We start from the raw sequence: 15,131 nt of genomic DNA, 5'->3' as shown, positions 1-15,131 counted from the left end.
TTCTGAGAAACAGCTTTGTGACGTGTGAGTTCATTTCAAAGGCTTTCACCACTCTTGGGAGCACACGGAGGGATATGGTGAGAAAAGAAAGGTCCTCAGATAAAAACTGGAAAGAAGCCTTCGGAGAAACTGCATTGTGACATGTGAATGCGACTCCTAGACTTCCACGCAACTTTTCACTGACCCGTTTGCTAACACTGTTTGATTGCAGTCTGCACTGGGCTATTTCTCAGTGCAATGAAGCTTACGGTGACCCAGGAAATATCGTAAATGAAAACTGGAAAGAAGCTTTGTGAGAAACTTCTCAGTGAAACGTGAATTCATCTCACAGAGTTCCCACTTAGTCTTCGCGAAGCAGTTTGCTAACACCGTTTTCCTGGAATCTGCGTAGTACTATCTGGGAGCGCATTGAGGGCCCACGGTGAAAACGGAAACATCCTCAGATCGTAACGAGAAAGAAGCTGTCTCCGAAATTGCTTTGTGATGTGTCAGTTCACCACACAGAGATTCACCTTCCCTTCTTGTAGCCCTTTGCCAGCACTGTTTCCCTGGATTCTGCAAAGTGATATTTGGGAGCTCATTGAGGGCTACGGGGAAAAGGAAATAGCCTCAGATAAAAACTGGAAGGAAGCGTTCTGAGAAACTGCATTGCGATGTGTGAATGCAACTCACAGAGTGACACTTGTCTCTTCAGTGACCAGTTTGCTCACACAGTTTCCTTGAAATCTGCCTTGGGATGCTTCTTAGCGCAATGAAGCTTACGGTGACAAAGGAAATCTCCTCAGAAAACATTAAAAGAAGCTTTCTTAGAAACTGGTTTGCGATGTGTGAAATCATCTCCCAGCGTTACATCGGCGTTTCGTGGGGCAGTCGTTTAACACTGTCTCTCAGGAACCCGAGAAGGGCTACTTTGGATGGAATTGAGGCCTACGCTGATGAAGGACATATCCCCAATTAAAAACGTGAGAGAAGCTTTGTGAGACACTTCTCTGTGCTACGTGAATTCAACACATAGAGTTACAGCTGAATCTTCAGGAAGCAGTTTGCCACCACTGTTTTCCGGGAATCTGCAAAGTGATATTTGGGGGCGCATTCAGGGCCCATGGTGCCAAAGGAAACATCCTCAGACGATAACTAGAAAGAAGCTGACTCAGACATTGCTTTGTGATGTTGAATTCCCCACACGGAGCTTCACCTTTACCATCTTGTAGCAGTATGCTAACACTGTTTTCATGGATTCCGCAAAGGGATGTTTGGGAGCTCATTGAGGCCTATGGTGAAAAGGGAAATATCCTCAGACACAAACAAGAAAGAAGTGTTTTGAGAAACGGCGTTGGGATGTGTGAATGCAACTCACGGAGTTACAGTTTTCTCTTCAGTGATCAACTTGCTCACACAGTTTTCCTGAAATCTGCCATGGCATATATTTCTTAGCGCAATGAAGCTTACAGAGGGCATAGCCTCAGATAAAATGAGAAAAGAAGCTGTCTTAGAAACTGGATCGTGATGTGAGAATTCATCTCACAGAGTTACACACCCCTTTCGTGGAAGAGTCATTTAACACTGTCTTTGAGGAACCTGAGAAGGGCTACTTCGGTTCGAATTCAGGCCTACGCTGAAATACCCTCGATGCAAAACGTGAGCGAAGCTGTGTGAGAAACTTCTCTGTGATACGTGAATTCATCACACAGAGTTACAACTGAGTCTTCAGGAAGCAGTTTGCTAACACCGTTTTCGTGGAATCTGCAAAGTGATATTTGGGGGCGCATTGAGGCCCATAGTGAACACGGAAACATCCTCCGATATTAACTAGAAAGAAGCAGTCTCAGAAATTGCTCTGTGATGTTGAATCCACCACACAGAGATTCACCTTTACCTTCTTGTAGCAGTTTGCTAACACTGTTGCCGTGGATTCTGCAAAGTGATCTTTGGGAGCTCATTGTGGGCTACGGGGAAAAGAAAATATCCTCAGATAAGAAGCGGAAGGAAGCTTTCTGAGAAACTGCACTGCGGTGTGTGAATGCACCTCACGGAGTTACACTCTTCTCTTCAGTGATCAGTTTGCCAACACCGTTTTCTTGAAGCTTGCGATGAGATACTTCTCAGCGCTAGCAGCTTACGGTGACAAAGGAAATATCCTCAGATCAGAAATGAAAGAAGCTTCCTCGGGAATTGCTTTCAGATACGAGACTTCAGCTCCCAGAGTTACATCACTGTGTCTTGGAGCCGTTTCCTAGCACTGTTTTTGTGGATTCTGAGAACTGATAATTTCGGATGGGAACTGATAATTTCGGCTGGGAGGCAGGAACTATCCTCCGAGAAAAAGCGGAAGGAAGCTTTCTGAGAAACTGCTTTGTGATGTGTGAATTCATTTCAAAGGGTTACACCACTCTTTCATGAGGAGTTTGCTAGCACTGTGTTTGTAGAATCTCACGAGTGATATCTTGGATAGCGTTGAATCCCATGGTGAATCATGAAATCTCCTCAGACCAATCTGCAGAGAGGCCTCCTCTGAAACTCCTTTGCTGTGGGTGACTTCGGCTCACAGAGTTCTACCATTGTTTCCCTTGAGACGCTTGCTAACAGTGTTTTCGCAGAATCTGCTCTAAGACACACAGTGGGGCTCCGAGACCACAAATAAGCTCAGCTCGAAAACGAAAAATAGAAGCTTTCTGAGAAACTGCTTTGTGATGTGTGACTTCAACTCACTGAATTACACCTGCCTTTCATGGAGCCGTTGGCTACCCCCGTTTCTGTGGAATCTGGAAACTGATATTTCAGACCCCTTTGAGGACTACGGGGCCAAAGGAAATATCCTCCGTTACAAAGGAGAAAGAAGCTTTCTGAGAAACTTCTTTGTGATCTGTGAATTCATCTCACAGAATTGCAGCTTTCTCCTAATGAAGCCCTTTGCGAAGACTGTTCTCGTGGAATTTGCAAAGTGATACTTGGGAGCTCACTGAGGGCTCCGGTGAAAAGGAAATAGCCTCAGATGCACACTGGAAAGAAGCTTTGTGAGAAACTGCATTGCGCTGTGTGAGTGCACCTCCCAGAGTTACACTTTTCCGTGATGAGTTTGACAAGACCGTTTCCTTGAAATCCGCAATGGGAGACTTCTTGGAGCTACGCAGCTTACCGTGACAAAGGAAGTATCCCTAGATAAAAATGACAGAAGCTTCCTCAGAAATTGCTTTCAGATACGTGACTTCATCTGACCGAGTTACATCACTGTTTCTTGGAGCCGTTTCCCAGCACTGTTTATGTGGATTCCGAGAACTGATATTTCGGATGGGTTTGGAGAGTGTGGGGAGAAAGGGATTATCCTCCGAGAAAAAGCAGGGTGCAGCTTTCTGAGAAACAGCTTTGTGACGTGTGAGTTCATTTCAAAGGCTTTCACCACTCTTGGGAGCACACGGAGGGATATGGTGAGAAAAGAAAGGTCCTCAGATAAAAACTGGAAAGAAGCCTTCGGAGAAACTGCATTGTGACATGTGAATGCGACTCCTAGACTTCCACGCAACTTTTCACTGACCCGTTTGCTAACACTGTTTGATTGCAGTCTGCACTGGGCTATTTCTCAGCGCAATGAAGCTTACGGTGACCCAGGAAATATCGTAAATGAAAACTGGAAAGAAGCTTTGTGAGAAACTTCTCAGTGAAACGTGAATTCATCTCACAGAGTTCCCACTTAGTCTTCGCGAAGCAGTTTGCTAACACCGTTTTCCTGGAATCTGCGTAGTACTATCTGGGAGCGCATTGAGGGCCCACGGTGAAAACGGAAACATCCTCAGATCGTAACGAGAAAGAAGCTGTCTCCGAAATTGCTTTGTGATGTGTCAGTTCACCACACAGAGATTCACCTTCCCTTCTTGTAGCCCTTTGCCAGCACTGTTTCCCTGGATTCTGCAAAGTGATATTTGGGAGCTCATTGAGGGCTACGGGGAAAAGGAAATAGCCTCAGATAAAAACTGGAAGGAAGCGTTCTGAGAAACTGCATTGCGATGTGTGAATGCAACTCACAGAGTGACACTTGTCTCTTCAGTGACCAGTTTGCTCACACAGTTTCCTTGAAATCTGCCTTGGGATGCTTCTTAGCGCAATGAAGCTTATGGTGACAAAGGAAATCTCCTCAGAAAACATTAAAAGAAGCTTTCTTAGAAACTGGTTTGCGATGTGTGAAATCATCTCCCAGCGTTACATCGGCGTTTCGTGGGGCAGTCGTTTAACACTGTCTCTCAGGAACCCGAGAAGGGATACTTTGGATGGAATTGAGGCCTACGCTGATGAAGGACATATCCCCCATTAAAAACTAGAGAGAAGCTTTGTGAGACACTTCTCTGTGCTACGTGAATTCAACACATAGATATACAGCTGAATCTTCAGGAAGGAGTTTGCCACCACTGTTTTCCGGGAATCTGCAAAGTGATATTTGGGGGCGCATTCAGGGCCCATGGTGCCAAAGGAAACATCCTCAGACGATAACTAGAAAGAAGCTGACTCAGACATTGCTTTGTGATGTTGAATTCCCCACACGGAGCTTCACCTTTACCATCTTGTAGCAGTATGCTAACACTGTTTTCATGGATTCCGCAAAGGGATGTTTGGGAGCTCATTGAGGCCTATGGTGAAAAGGGAAATATCCTCAGACACAAACAAGAAAGAAGTGTTTTGAGAAACGGCATTGGGATGTGTGAATGCAACTCACGGAGTTACAGTTTTCTCTTCAGAGATCAACTTGCTCACACAGTTTTCCTGAAATCTGCCATGGCATATTTCTTAGCGCAATGAAGCTTACAGAGGGCGTAGCCTCAGATAAAATGAGAAAAGAAGCTGTCTTAGAAACTGGATCGTGATGTGAGAATTCATCTCACAGAGTTACACACCCCTTTCGTGGAAGAGTCATTTAACACTGTCTTTGAGGAACCTGAGAAGGGCTACTTCGGTTCGAATTCAGGCCTACGCTGAAATACCCTCGATGCAAAACGTGAGCGAAGCTGTGTGAGAAACTTCTCTGTGATACGTGAATTCATCACACAGAGTTACAACTGAGTCTTCAGGAAGCAGTTTGCTAACACCGTTTTCGTGGAATCTGCAAAGTGATATTTGGGGGCGCATTGAGGCCCATAGTGAACACGGAAACATCCTCCGATATTAACTAGAAAGAAGCAGTCTCAGAAATTGCTCTGTGATGTTGAATCCACCACACAGAGATTCACCTTTACCTTCTTGTAGCAGTTTGCTAACACTGTTGCCGTGGATTCTGCAAAGTGATCTTTGGGAGCTCATTGTGGGCTACGGGGAAAAGAAAATATCCTCAGATAAGAAGCGGAAGGAAGCTTTCTGAGAAACTGCATTGCGGTGTGTGAATGCACCTCACGGAGTTACACTCTTCTCTTCAGTGATCAGTTTGCCAACACCGTTTTCTTGAAGCTTGCGATGAGATACTTCTCAGTGCTAGCAGCTTACGGTGACAAAGGAAATATCCTCAGATAAGAAATGAAAGAAGCTTCCTCGGGAATTGCTTTCAGATACGAGACTTCAGCTCCCAGAGTTACATCACTGTGTCTTGGAGCTGTTTCCTAGCACTGTTTTTGTGGATTCTGAGAACTGATAATTTCGGATGGGAACTGATAATTTCGGCTGGGAGGCAGGAACTATCCTCCGAGAAAAAGCGGAAGGAAGCTTTCTGAGAAACTGCTTTGTGATGTGTGAATTCATTTCAAAGGGTTACACCACTCTTTCATGAGGAGTTTGCTAGCACTGTGTTTGTAGAATCTCACGAGAGATATCTTGGATAGCGTTGAATCCCATGGTGAATCATGAAATCTCCTCAGACCAATCTGCAGAGAGGCCTCCTCTGAAACTCCTTTGCTGTGGGTGACTTCGGCTCACAGAGTTCTACCATTGTTTCCCTTGAGACGCTTGCTAACAGTGTTTTCGCAGAATCTGCTCTAAGACACACAGTGGGGCTCCGAGACCACAAATAACCTCAGCTCGAAAACGAAAAATAGAAGCTTTCTGAGAAACTGCTTTGTGATGTGTGACTTCAACTCACTGAATTACACCTGCCTTTCATGGAGCCGTTGGCTACCCCCGTTTCTGTGGAATCTGGAAACTGATATTTCAGACCACTTTGCGGACTACGGGGCCAAAGGAAATATCCTCCGTTACAAAGGAGAAGAAAGCTTTCTGAGAAACTTCTTTGTGATCTGTGAATTCATCTCACAGAATTGCAGCTTTCTCCTAATGAAGCCCTTCGCGAAGACTGTTCTCGTGGAATTTGCAAAGTGATATTTGGGAGCTCACTGAGGGCTCCGGTGAAAAGGAAATAGCCTCAGATGCACACTGGAAAGAATCTTTGTGAGAAACTGCATTGCGCTGTGTGAGTGCACCTCCCAGAGTTACACTTTTCAGTGATGAGTTTGACAATACCGTTTCCTTGAAATCCGCAATGGAAGACTTCTTGGAGCTACGCAGCTTACCGTGACAAAGGAAGTATCCCTAGATAAAAATGACAGAAGCTTCCTCAGAAATTGCTTTCAGATACGTGACTTCATCTGACCGAGTTACATCACTGTTTCTTGGAGCCGTTTCCCAGCACTGTTTATGTGGATTCCGAGAACTGATATTTCGGATGGGTTTGGAGAGTGTGGGGAGAAAGGGATTATCCTCCGAGAAAAAGCAGGGTGCAGCTTTCTGAGAAACAGCTTTGTGACGTGTGAGTTCATTTCAAAGGCTTTCACCACTCTTGGGAGCACACGGAGGGATATGGTGAGAAAAGAAAGGTCCTCAGATAAAAACTGGAAAGAAGCCTTCGGAGAAACTGCATTGTGACATGTGAATGCGACTCCTAGACTTCCACGCAACTTTTCACTGACCCGTTTGCTAACACTGTTTGATTGCAGTCTGCACTGGGCTATTTCTCAGCGCAATGAAGCTTACGGTGACCCAGGAAATATCGTAAATGAAAACTGGAAAGAAGCTTTGTGAGAAACTTCTCAGTGAAACGTGAATTCATCTCACAGAGTTCCCACTTAGTCTTCGCGAAGCAGTTTGCTAACACCGTTTTCCTGGAATCTGCGTAGTACTATCTGGGAGCGCATTGAGGGCCCACGGTGAAAACGGAAACATCCTCAGATCGTAACGAGAAAGAAGCTGTCTCCGAAATTGCTTTGTGATGTGTCAGTTCACCACACAGAGATTCACCTTCCCTTCTTGTAGCCCTTTGCCAGCACTGTTTCCCTGGATTCTGCAAAGTGATATTTGGGAGCTCATTGAGGGCTACGGGGAAAAGGAAATAGCCTCAGATAAAAACTGGAAGGAAGCGTTCTGAGAAACTGCATTGCGATGTGTGAATGCAACTCACAGAGTGACACTTGTCTCTTCAGTGACCAGTTTGCTCACACAGTTTCCTTGAAATCTGCCTTGGGATGCTTCTTAGCGCAATGAAGCTTACGGTGACAAAGGAAATCTCCTCAGAAAACATTAAAAGAAGCTTTCTTAGAAACTGGTTTGCGATGTGTGAAATCATCTCCCAGCGTTACATCGGCGTTTCGTGGGGCAGTCGTTTAACACTGTCTCTCAGGAACCCGAGAAGGGCTACTTTGGATGGAATTGAGGCCTACGCTGATGAAGGACATATCCCCCATTAAAAACGTGACAGAAGCTTTGTGAGACACTTCTCTGTGCTACGTGAATTCAACACATAGAGTTACAGCTGAATCTTCAGGAAGCAGTTTGCCACCACTGTTTTCCGGGAATCTGCAAAGTGATATTTGGGGGCGCATTCAGGGCCCATGGTGCAAAAGGAAACATCCTCAGACGATAACTAGAAAGAAGCTGACTCAGACATTGCTTTGTGATGTTGAATTCCCCACACGGAGCTTCACCTTTACCATCTTGTAGCAGTATGCTAACACTGTTTTCATGGATTCCGCAAAGGGATGTTTGGGAGCTCATTGAGGCCTATGGTGAAAAGGGAAATATCCTCAGACACAAACAAGAAAGAAGTGTTTTGAGAAACGGCGTTGGGATGTGTGAATGCAACTCACGGAGTTACAGTTTTCTCTTCAGTGATCAACTTGCTCACACAGTTTTCCTGAAATCTGCCATGGCATATTTCTTAGCGCAATGAAGCTTACAGAGGGCATAGCCTCAGATAAAATGAGAAAAGAAGCTGTCTTAGAAACTGGATCGTGATGTGAGAATTCATCTCACAGAGTTACACACCCCTTTCGTGGAAGAGTCATTTAACACTGTCTTTGAGGAACCTGAGAAGGGCTACTTCGGTTCGAATTCAGGCCTACGCTGAAATACCCTCGATGCAAAACGTGAGCGAAGCTGTGTGAGAAACTTCTCTGTGATACGTGAATTCATCACACAGAGTTACAACTGAGTCTTCAGGAAGCAGTTTGCTAACACCGTTTTCGTGGAATCTGCAAAGTGATATTTGGGGGCGCATTGAGGCCCATAGTGAACACGGAAACATCCTCCGATATTAACTAGAAAGAAGCAGTCTCAGAAATTGCTCTGTGATGTTGAATCCACCACACAGAGATTCACCTTTACCTTCTTGTAGCAGTTTGCTAACACTGTTGCCGTGGATTCTGCAAAGTGATCTTTGGGAACTCATTGTGGGCTACGGGGAAAAGAAAATATCCTCAGATAAGAAGCGGAAGGAAGCTTTCTGAGAAACTGCATTGCGGTGTGTGAATGCACCTCACGGAGTTACACTCTTCTCTTCAGTGATCAGTTTGCCAACACCGTTTTCTTGAAGCTTGCGATGAGATACTTCTCAGCGCTAGCAGCTTACGGTGACAAAGGAAATATCCTCAGATAAGAAATGAAAGAAGCTTCCTCGGGAATTGCTTTCAGATACGAGACTTCAGCTCCCAGAGTTACATCACTGTGTCTTGGAGCCGTTTCCTAGCACTGTTTTTGTGGATTCTGAGAACTGATAATTTCGGATGGGAACTGATAATTTCGGCTGGGAGGCAGGAACTATCCTCCGAGAAAAAGCGGAAGGAAGCTTTCTGAGAAACTGCTTTGTGATGTGTGAATTCATTTCAAAGGGTTACACCACTCTTTCATGAGGAGTTTGCTAGCACTGTGTTTGTAGAATCTCACGAGTGATATCTTGGATAGCGTTGAATCCCATGGTGAATCATGAAATCTCCTCAGACCAATCTGCAGAGAGGCCTCCTCTGAAACTCCTTTGCTGTGGGTGACTTCGGCTCACAGAGTTCTACCATTGTTTCCCTTGAGACGCTTGCTAACAGTGTTTTCGCAGAATCTGCTCTAAGACACACAGTGGGGCTCCGAGACCACAAATAACCTCAGCTTGAAAACGAAAAATAGAAGCTTTCTGAGAAACTGCTTTGTGATGTGTGACTTCAACTCACTGAATTACACCTGCCTTTCATGGAGCCGTTGGCTACCCCCGTTTCTGTGGAATCTGGAAACTGATATTTCAGACCCCTTTGAGGACTACGGGGCCGAAGGAAATATCCTCCGTTACAAAGGAGAAAGAAGCTTTCTGAGAAACTTCTTTGTGATCTGTGAATTCATCTCACAGAATTGCAGCTTTCTCCTAATGAAGCCCTTCGCGAAGACTGTTCTCGTGGAATTTGCAAAGTGATATTTGGGAGCTCACTGAGGGCTCCGTTGAAAAGGAAATAGCCTCAGATGCACACTGGAAAGAAGCGTTGTGAGAAACTGCATAGCGCTGTGTGAGTGCACCTCCCAGAGTTACACTTTTCAGTGATGAGTTTGACAAGACCGTTTCCTTGAAATCCGCAATGGGAGACTTCTTGGAGCTACGCAGCTTACCGTGACAAAGGAAGTATCCCTAAATAAAAATGACAGAAGCTTCCTCAGAAATTGCTTTCAGATACGTGACTTCATCTGACCGAGTTACATCACTGTTTTTTGGAGCCGTTTCCCAGCACTGTTTATGTGGATTCCGAGAACTGATATTTCGGATGGGTTTGGAGAGTGTGGGGAGAAAGGGATTATCCTCCGAGAAAAAGCAGGGTGCAGCTTTCTGAGAAACAGCTTTGTGACGTGTGAGTTCATTTCAAAGGCTTTCACCACTCTTGGGAGCACACGGAGGGATATGGTGAGAAAAGAAAGGTCCTCAGATAAAAACTGGAAAGAAGCCTTCGGAGAAACTGCATTGTGACATGTGAATGCGACTCCTAGACTTCCACGCAACTTTTCACTGACCCGTTTGCTAACACTGTTTGATTGCAGTCTGCACTGGGCTATTTCTCAGCGCAATGAAGCTTACGGTGACCCAGGAAATATCGTAAATGAAAACTGGAAAGAAGCTTTGTGAGAAACTTCTCAGTGAAACGTGAATTCATCTCACAGAGTTCCCACTTAGTCTTCGCGAAGCAGTTTGCTAACACCGTTTTCCTGGAATCTGCGTAGTACTATCTGGGAGCGCATTGAGGGCCCACGGTGAAAACGGAAACATCCTCAGATCGTAACGAGAAAGAAGCTGTCTCCGAAATTGCTTTGTGATGTGTCAGTTCACCACACAGAGATTCACCTTCCCTTCTTGTAGCCCTTTGCCAGCACTGTTTCCCTGGATTCTGCAAAGTGATATTTGGGAGCTCATTGAGGGCTACGGGGAAAAGGAAATAGCCTCAGATAAAAACTGGAAGGAAGCTTTCTGAGAAACTGCATTGCGATGTGTGAATGCAACTCACAGAGTGACACTTGTCTCTTCAGTGACCAGTTTGCTCACACAGTTTCCTTGAAATCTGCCTTGGGATGCTTCTTAGCGCAATGAAGCTTACGGTGACAAAGGAAATCTCCTCAGAAAACATTAAAAGAAGCTTTCTTAGAAACTGGTTTGCGATGTGTGAAATCATCTCCCAGCGTTACATCGGCGTTTCGTGGGGCAGTCGTTTAACACTGTCTCTCAGGAACCCGAGAAGGGCTACTTTGGATGGAATTGAGGCCTACGCTGATGAAGGACATATCCCCCATTAAAAACGTGACAGAAGCTTTGTGAGACACTTCTCTGTGCTACGTGAATTCAACACATAGAGTTACAGCTGAATCTTCAGGAAGCAGTTTGCCACCACTGTTTTCCGGGAATCTGCAAAGTGATATTTGGGGGCGCATTCAGGGCCCATGGTGCAAAAGGAAACATCCTCAGACGATAACTAGAAAGAAGCTGACTCAGACATTGCTTTGTGATGTTGAATTCCCCACACGGAGCTTCACCTTTACCATCTTGTAGCAGTATGCTAACACTGTTTTCATGGATTCCGCAAAGGGATGTTTGGGAGCTCATTGAGGCCTATGGAGAAAAGGGAAATATCCTCAGACACAAACAAGAAAGAAGTGTTTTGAGAAACGGCGTTGGGATGTGTGAATGCAACTCACGGAGTTACAGTTTTCTCTTCAGTGATCAACTTGCTCACACAGTTTTCCTGAAATCTGCCATGGTATATTTCTTAGTGCAATGAAGCTTACAGAGGGCATAGCCTCAGATAAAATGAGAAAAGAAGCTGTCTTAGAAACTGGATCGTGATGTGAGAATTCATCTCACAGAGTTACACACCCCTTTCGTGGAAGAGTCATTTAACACTGTCTTTGAGGAACCTGAGAAGGGCTACTTCGGTTCGAATTCAGGCCTACGCTGAAATACCCTCGATGCAAAATGTGAGCGAAGCTGTGTGAGAAACTTCTCTGTGATACGTGAATTCATCACACAGAGTTACAACTGGGTTTTCAGGAAGCAGTTTCCTAACACCGTTTTCGTGGAATCTGCAAAGTGATATTTGGGGGCGTATTGAGGCCCATAGTGAACACGGAAACATCCTCCGATATTAACTAGAAAGAAGCAGTCTCAGAAATTGCTCTGTGATGTTGAATCCACCACACAGAGATTCACCTTTACCTTCTTGTAGCAGTTTGCTAACACTGTTACCGTGGATTCTGCAAAGTGATCTTTGGGAGCTCATTGTGGGCTACGGGGAAAAGAAAATATCCTCAGATAAGAAGCGGAAAGAAGCTTTCTGAGAAACTGCATTGCGGTGTGTGAATGCACCTCACGGAGTTACACTCTTCTCTTCAGTGATCAGTTTGCCAACACCGTTTTCTTGAAGCTTGCGATGAGATACTTCTCAGCGCTAGCAGCTTACGGTGACAAAGGAAATATCCTCAGATAAGAAATGAAAGAAGCTTCCTCGGGAATTGCTTTCAGATACGAGACTTCAGCTCCCAGAGTTACATCACTGTGTCTTGGAGCCGTTTCCTAGCACTGTTTTTGTGGATTCTGAGAACTGATAATTTCGGATGGGAACTGATAATTTCGGCTGGGAGGCAGGAACTATCCTCCGAGAAAAAGCGGAAGGAAGCTTTCTGAGAAACTGCTTTGTGATGTGTGAATTCATTTCAAAGGGTTACACCACTCTTTCATGAGGAGTTTGCTAGCACTGTGTATGTAGAATCTCACGAGTGATATCTTGGATAGCGTTGAATCCCATGGTGAATCATGAAATCTCCTCAGACCAATCTGCAGAGAGGCCTCCTCTGAAACTCCTTTGCTGTGGGTGACTTCGGCTCACAGAGTTCTACCATTGTTTCCCTTGAGACGCTTGCTAACAGTGTTTTCGCAGAATCTGCTCTAAGACACACAGTGGGGCTCCGAGACCACAAATAACCTCAGCTCGAAAACGAAAAATACAAGCTTTCTGAGAAACTGCTTTGTGATGTGTGACTTCAACTCACTGAATTACACCTGCCTTTCATGGAGCCGTTGGCTACCCCCGTTTCTGTGGAATCTGGAAACTGATATTTCAGACCCCTTTGAGGACTACGGGGCCAAAGGAAATATCCTCCGTTACAAAGGAGAAGAAAGCTTTCTGAGAAACTTCTTTGTGATCTGTGAATTCATCTCACAGAATTGCAGCTTTCTCCTAATGAAGCCCTTCGCGAAGACTGTTCTCGTGGAATTTGCAAAGTGATATTTGGGAGCTCACTGAGGGCTCCGGTGAAAAGGAAATAGCCTCAGATGCACACTGGAAAGAAGCTTTGTGAGAAACTGCATTGCGCTGTGTGAGTGCACCTCCCAGAGTTACACTTTTCCGTGATGAGTTTGACAAGACCGTTTCCTTGAAATCCGCAATGGGAGACTTCTTGGAGCTACGCAGCTTACCGTGACAAAGGAAGTATCCCTAGATAAAAATGACAGAAGCTTCCTCAGAAATTGCTTTCAGATACGTGACTTCATCTGACCGAGTTACATCACTGTTTCTTGGAGCCGTTTCCCAGCACTGTTTATGTGGATTCCGAGAACTGATATTTCGGATGGGTTTGGAGAGTGTGGGGAGAAAGGGATTATCCTCCGAGAAAAAGCAGGGTGCAGCTTTCTGAGAAACAGCTTTGTGACGTGTGAGTTCATTTCAAAGGCTTTCACCACTCTTGGGAGCACACGGAGGGATATGGTGAGAAAAGAAAGGTCCTCAGATAAAAACTGGAAAGAAGCCTTCGGAGAAACTGCATTGTGACATGTGAATGCGACTCCTAGACTTCCACGCAACTTTTCACTGACCCGTTTGCTAACACTGTTTGATTGCAGTCTGCACTGGGCTATTTCTCAGCGCAATGAAGCTTACGGTGACCCAGGAAATATCGTAAATGAAAACTGGAAAGAAGCTTTGTGAGAAACTTCTCAGTGAAACGTGAATTCATCTCACAGAGTTCCCACTTAGTCTTCGCGAAGCAGTTTGCTAACACCGTTTTCCTGGAATCTGCGTAGTACTATCTGGGAGCGCATTGAGGGCCCACGGTGAAAACGGAAACATCCTCAGATCGTAACGAGAAAGAAGCTGTCTCCGAAATTGCTTTGTGATGTGTCAGTTCACCACACAGAGATTCACCTTCCCTTCTTGTAGCCCTTTGCCAGCACTGTTTCCCTGGATTCTGCAAAGTGATATTTGGGAGCTCATTGAGGGCTACGGGGAAAAGGAAATAGCCTCAGATAAAAACTGGAAGGAAGCGTTCTGAGAAACTGCATTGCGATGTGTGAATGCAACTCACAGAGTGACACTTGTCTCTTCAGTGACCAGTTTGCTCACACAGTTTCCTTGAAATCTGCCTTGGGATGCTTCTTAGCGCAATGAAGCTTACGGTGACAAAGGAAATCTCCTCAGAAAACATTAAAAGAAGCTTTCTTAGAAACTGGTTTGCGATGTGTGAAATCATCTCCCAGCGTTACATCGGCGTTTCGTGTTGCCGTCGTTTAACACTGTCTCTCAGGAACCCGAGAAGGGCTACTTTGGATGGAATTGAGGCCTACGCTGATGAAGGACATATACCCCATTAAAAACGTGACAGAAGCTTTGTGAGACACTTCTCTGTGCTACGTGAATTCAACACATAGAGTTACAGCTGAATCTTCAGGAAGCAGTTTGCCACCACTGTTTTCCGGGAATCTGCAAAGTGATATTTGGGGGCGCATTCAGGGCCCATGGTGCCAAAGGAAACATCCTCAGACGATAACTAGAAAGAAGCTGACTCAGACATTGCTTTGTGATGTTGAATTCCCCACACGGAGCTTCACCTTTACCATCTTGTAGCAGTATGCTAACACTGTTTTCATGGATTACGCAAAGGGATGTTTGGGAGCTCATTGAGGCCTATGGTGAAAAGGGAAATATCCTCAGACACAAACAAGAAAGAAGTGTTTTGAGAAACGGCGTTGGGATGTGTGAATGCAACTCACGGAGTTACAGTTTTCTCTTCAGTGATCAACTTGCTCACACAGTTTTCCTGAAATCTGCCATGGCATATTTCTTAGCGCAATGAAGCTTACAGAGGGCGTAGCCTCAGATAAAATGAGAAAAGAAGCTGTCTTAGAAACTGGATCGTGATGTGAGAATTCATCTCACAGAGTTACACACCCCTTTCGTGGAAGAGTCATTTAACACTGTCTTTGAGGAACCTGAGAAGGGCTACTTCGGTTCGAATTCAGGCCTACGCTGAAATACCCTCGATGCAAAATGTGAGCGAAGCTGTGTGAGAAACTTCTCTGTGATACGTGAATTCATCACACAGAGTTACAACTGGGTTTTCAGGAAGCAGTTTGCTAACACCGTTTTCGTGGAATCTGC

The sequence above is a fragment of the Macaca fascicularis genome, chromosome Y (assembly GCF_037993035.2).
Source record: "Macaca fascicularis isolate 582-1 chromosome Y, T2T-MFA8v1.1".
Lineage (NCBI taxonomy): Eukaryota > Metazoa > Chordata > Mammalia > Primates > Cercopithecidae > Macaca > Macaca fascicularis.
This window is presented reverse-complemented; position numbering follows the sequence as displayed.